The sequence below is a fragment of the Gracilinanus agilis genome, chromosome 2, assembly GCF_016433145.1.
Source record: "Gracilinanus agilis isolate LMUSP501 chromosome 2, AgileGrace, whole genome shotgun sequence".
Classification (NCBI taxonomy): domain Eukaryota; kingdom Metazoa; phylum Chordata; class Mammalia; order Didelphimorphia; family Didelphidae; genus Gracilinanus; species Gracilinanus agilis.
The window spans coordinates 675274538-675280444 of NC_058131.1; positions in this window are offsets into that span (position 1 = coordinate 675274538).

Sequence of the window (5907 nt, forward strand, 5' to 3'; positions counted from 1 at the left end):
TCTAACATTATAAATTACCAGTAAAAGTCAGCGAGGTGGTGGAGTGAGTAGAGTGCTGAACCCGGGGTCAGGAAGCCCTGAGATCAAATCAAGCCTCAGCTGCTTACCAGCTGTATTCACTAACCTCTATTAGTTGCTTCATCTATAAATTGGAGATAATGATAGCACCTCTCTCCTAGCCTTGTTGTGAGAATAAAATGAGACAATATTTGTAAAGCACTATGTTATTAATGTAATCTACACTGAATTTCCACACCCATAAAAACACTTCCAAGGACCAGAACCAAAACAAAACAAAAAAAGAAAAGAATTGTTACAGGATGAGAAAATGTGATTGGCTTTCAGTCTTCACTGTTGGTTTATTTTGTATCCTGCAACTTTGCTAAAGTTATTGTTTCTACAATCTTCACTGTTGGAAAGAGAACCCATGTTGGGGAATTCACAGACTCAGCGAAGTAGTCAAATATGCAGGCTTATTAACAATTTGTATTTTTTCCTTCAAGAAACATTTGAGTACTTTATTTCTTCAGTGAGGAATGTTGTTCTTTTAGGGACAGAAAAATTCCTTGACTTTTATTTGATCTGTTCATAGGACTTAGAGCTAGAAGGAACCTCACAGGTTTTCTAGTCAAACTTCTACTTTTTATTTTATTTATTTATTTTTAAGCCCTCATCTTCCATCTCAGAATCAATACTGTGTATTGGTTCCAAGACAGAAGAGTGGTAAGAGCTAGGCAATGGGGGTTAAGTGACTTGCCCAGGGTCACACAGCTAGAAAGTGTCTGAATCTAGATTTGAACCTATGGCCTCCTTTTCTCTGGGCCTGGCTCTCAGTCCACTGAGTTGCCTCCCAAACTCCTATATTTTATAAATGAGGAAACTGAGGCTCTTGGAGGTTATGACTTGTCCTATGAAATTCAAGTGGTAATTAGAGACATTATTTTAACCATCGTCCTCTGACTCCCAAGTCAACATTCTTTCCATTGTACCATACTGTGGTACAATATTTACTTGAGTGAATCTGTGATTTCATGATTTCACTGATATGGATATTCCTTCCAACCATATATATTTATCTTACTATTTTTCCTCAACCTGCCTTTTTTGTTTTGCTTTGTTTTAGAGATATAACCCAGAGCTCAAGCCTTTTTCCAATCTCTCCCTGGGTTATAGAGAGAGTGATTTTTGTTGTAAAAAAAAAAAAATCAGTCCTTTCGAATTAGTTTAGGGCAGATGAATTGGCTTTGGATTATGCACAGATATTTTCTATTTATTTTGAATCGAAATTTTTGGGAGAAATTTTTGGGAGAAATTTTTGGGAGCTTACTTGTGACCAGGAATTCCTGAAGGGTTCCTTCTGGGTGATGATGGAGAATTGACTGGAAGAAATGACGACTGGGAGTGGTTGAATTGGGACATACAAAGAGATGACTTTGCATCTCTTATCCTTTCCTTTCCAGCTTCAAAGAGGCAACATGAGGCTGCATCCTCCTACCTGACTACCATGTGTCCATCAGCACATGGTGCCTCTGGTTTGTACATGCATGTCTTCTTTCTAGATCTCAGTATTCTAGGAAGGGATTGTGACTGCTTCAGGAAGTGAGACCCCTAGTGGCAGACAGAGGTGCCAGCTGTTGGCTGAACAGAGAGACTGACCCACCAGGGATGCAGCTGGGCTGTCCCTAATGGGAAATTCCTCAGGACTCTGCAACGGGAGAAATGGAATTTCAAGGCTGGGAGTTATCCTTTTACCACACTTTTTTTCTCAGTCACCCCAGAGGCTTTATTGCCATTATACTTTTAAGTTTGAGCCTTCTTTCCCCAAATATCCTGTATATTGTATTAATTAGACATTTTGTACCTTTAGACTCCATCTCCCAGAATTCTTTCCCCATCCCAAAATTTCTTTTTCCCTTTTCGTTTACATGCATCTTTATGTTACTGTTTATATAGCTCTGTAAGCTCCTCCCTCGCTCTCGCTTCCACGTGAGTGGCTTGGGTAAGTTTCCTCTTGACTCTAACTTAGTTTCCCTTTTTGCTTCAAGTTAAATTTAATAAATCTTATTAAATATAATACTTGGAGTATTTTTAGATATTAATTTTTTTAATCTACAGTATTTAAGAAGAGAGTGTGTCCTCCTTATCGGGGGAATATTTTGTACCAACTCTTGGAACTGTATCTTCCTAGTAGTCCTTTAGTAGTAGTCTTAAAGATCTTTCCTAAAAGCTAATGGAGTTTGGGACAGCTAGGTGGCTCAAGGGATTGAGAGTCAAGCCTAAAAATGGCAGGTCCTGGGTTCCAGTCTGCCCTCAGACATGTCCTAACTGTGTGATTAATGATGGCTTCAACTCTGAAGATGAGAAATATGCTTAGTTGCTTTGTCTTAGTTGTTTTAAACATTGAAAATAGCTTAAACTTAAAAGCATCAAAACATTCATACCTTTTACCTTCAAATCCTCAACTTAAAGGTTTTTAACTTTAACTTTCTTAATTCTTAACATTCCGAATTGCTTCACAATCCAAATAAACTTCACCCCAATAGATATTCCATCCTAAATTGACAAATTCAGAAGTTATTCCTTTTTAATGCTAGTATTTTACACATGTAAAAGAGCTGGTGGGTACTTTTCTTTAACTGTGGAAAATCTTAGTGCTTAATTGCTTCTTACTCACTTGTTGGTTGCTTTATTTCAATCAATCATCTATCAACATTGATCAGCTACCTACTATGTACCAGGCACTGTGTTAAGTGTGAAGACTCTTTGGTTGGAGAACTAGGTTAATGCGAGTATAAAACAGATGCCATTGGGGATAAATGTGGTGACCACAACTTCATCTCTCAGCAGAAATACTAGATAAGAGGTACAGAACCACACAGAACCCGGGGCATTTATCTCAGAAGTATTGATCTAAACCAGACCTGGTAGCTCAGGCTTGTAACCCCAGCAACTACAGAGGCCGATGCTGGCAGAACTCTTGAACTCAGAACTTCTGAGCTGCAGAAGGGCTAAAATTGGTGGAATGTCTATGCTAAATTCAATATGAAGGTGATGAGCCACTGGACCCAGGTTGCCAAAAAAGGAGTAAACAAGTCCAGGTTGGAAATGAATTAGGTCAAACATCCCTGGCATTAGTGGGACCAGATCAGTGAATAGTCCCCTCTATTTACAGCCTGGGCAAGATAGAGAAGTGTAGTCTAAGAAAGAAATAAAGAGAGAGAGAGAGAGAGAGAGAGAGAGAGACAGAGAGAGAGAGAGAGAGAGAGTCAACCTACCATATGCCAGGAACCATGATAAGTGTTTTTAAAATATGACATTTGACCTTCACAACCCTGGATGGTAGTTGCTGTTATTATCCTAATTTTACATATAAGGAAACTGAAGCAAATAGGGCTAAGTGACTTGCTGTGGGCCACATAGTTTTTAAGTATCTGATGTTGCATTTTGAACTCAGATCTTCCTGACACCAGATGCAGTTTGCTGTCTACTGCACCACATAGCTGCTCTAGAAGCAAATATGAAGAGCAGTTTCACAACTTGTAGTCCAACTTGATAAATTTCATGGTGTCTGTGTGTTTAGATGGGGGAAACTGTATATATTTATTTTCAGTACCTTCTAACTGTTAGAATTTAATTTAATTAAGTATTATTCTGAAAAGAGGTCCATAGGTTTCACCACTCTGCCAAAGGGACACAAACATTGACATAAAAGTGATACAAAAATATGAAAACCCCAGCATTAGTGAAAGAGAGCCATCAGAGGTGACTGATAATGAATGCTTTTTGCTGTTAGCAGCTCATTAAGGCTGTTTACCCATTTGTGGAGGATTTGCAAGTCTCCTTTAGGAACTGCATGACCACACCAGTGATATCAAAGATTTTAACTGACTAAATATTTTCTGAAAGAAACAAAGTAACATAAAAAAAAGCAATGAAAATATGTGTTGTCCTAACATTTCATCCAATACCTTCTCCTCCAGAAGCTATGGTCTGATTTAAGGGACTAGGACCATTTCCAAAACAGTATTTTATTCTGAGAAGCCTGGTGATAGCATTCCCCAATAATTAAGGTGTGTTTTTCAGTTTTCCTAAATGTCTTTACACAAATAAAATCCCCTCTTAAAAAAAAAATCAAACAAGCAAAACCAAATGAACAAGAAACAATGCTGGTTCCCCATTGTAGATGGTGGATGGGGGTGGATTTTTAACTCCTTAGCTTGATTTAAAAAAAAATCTTTACCTTCCATCTTAGATTGAATACTAAGCATTATTAGTTCCAGGACAGAAGAACAGTAAGGCTTAGGCACTTGGGGGTTAACAGATTTGCCTAAGCTCACATTGCTAGGAAGTATCTAAGGTCAATTTTGAACCCAGGACCTCCTTTCTCTAGGTCTGACTTTCTATTCATTGAGCTGCCTAGATACCTGCTTAGCCCAACTTTTTAGGTATTCTCTTACATGTCTCATTCCTGTCTCTCCAACCCAGATGCTTATTTCCTCCCTAAATGAACCTTGATTTATCTCAGTGTCTACTAACTGTTTTCCAAACACTTCAGATGATTTGCCATGGGGAGACATGTAAAATTGTTTTGGCTATTCTTCTAATTGAGAAAACCCTCCAATATCCTACCTCTCAATGGAGATCTTTCTCATTATCCTAGACTTTGGCAATACTCTCTGAACTCCTGGGGGTAGTCCTCACTTGGCACATAAATGGTGCTGCACCCTACCCTGTATTGCTATTTTTCTTCGTTATGTGTGTATCCTGTGTTTCCTTATCCAGTCTGTGAGCCTTTTAAGGACAAGAGCCATGTCTTATGCTTCTTCATATCTTCTCTTGCCATGCACTATATTCTTCATATAGCTGGTAACCAGAAACATTCATTACTAATGATGATCAAACTATCTCAGAATACTAATGGTATATCTCAGAGATATATTTAATTATTATGGTGTTTCAGTTATATTTTTTAGGGAGACAATGACGTGTGTGGTGTATGCCTGTGGTTTTTATGTATGGAGATTTTATATAGATACACGATTGATTCAGTAGCAAGAATACATTTTTTATATATTTTATTGTTTATATGTTTATTTCTTTTATCATTTCTTTTTAGAACTCATATAACTAATCCATACTTATTCTTATGTTGCTAGTTTGAAATGAAGTCCTCTCCTTTATCCTCTCATTCAGCTGCCCCTTAAACACCAGAAGCATTAGACAGGTGCTGAATATAAAGTCATTAATCAGATTTCTGGCTTTCCACATTCATGGGGTGAGGGGGTATGTCAGTATATGAAATATGTCCATTTGGCCCTATTACTTCATACTTGATTCTGTTTAGTTTCCAACTCCTCATCTCCCAATTCACTGTGCTATGTTAGAATTAAATAAAATTAGTAGTAATTCTATTAGTAGAAATAATGGTAGTGGTGGCGGTAGTATTGGTAGTGGTGGTCGCAGTAGGAGTGGTAGCAACAGTAATAGTGCTAGTGGTAGTAGTAGTAGTAGTGGTGGTGGTGGCAGTAGGAGGAGGAGAAGGAGGAGGAACAGCATCAGCACTTATCATTTATATAGCACTTTAGGTTTGCAAAGAATTATACATTTGTTAGTTCATTTGATCCTCACAGCAGCCCAGGGAGGTAATAGCTATTATTCTTCCCATGTTACAAATGAGCTAACTGAGACTCAGAAATTTTAAGTTACTTGCCCAGATCACAAAATGAGTTCATGTCTGAGGCAGGATAAAACTCAGGGCTTCCTGACCTCTGAGTCTGACTTTCTGACGCTGAATCCACTATTGTACCTGACTGCCTACTATGGCCGAGCCATTGGAAATTAAAAAAAAAAAATCAGCAACAAAACATTCCCTATCTTTAAAGAACTTAGATTCAATCAACCAGCAAG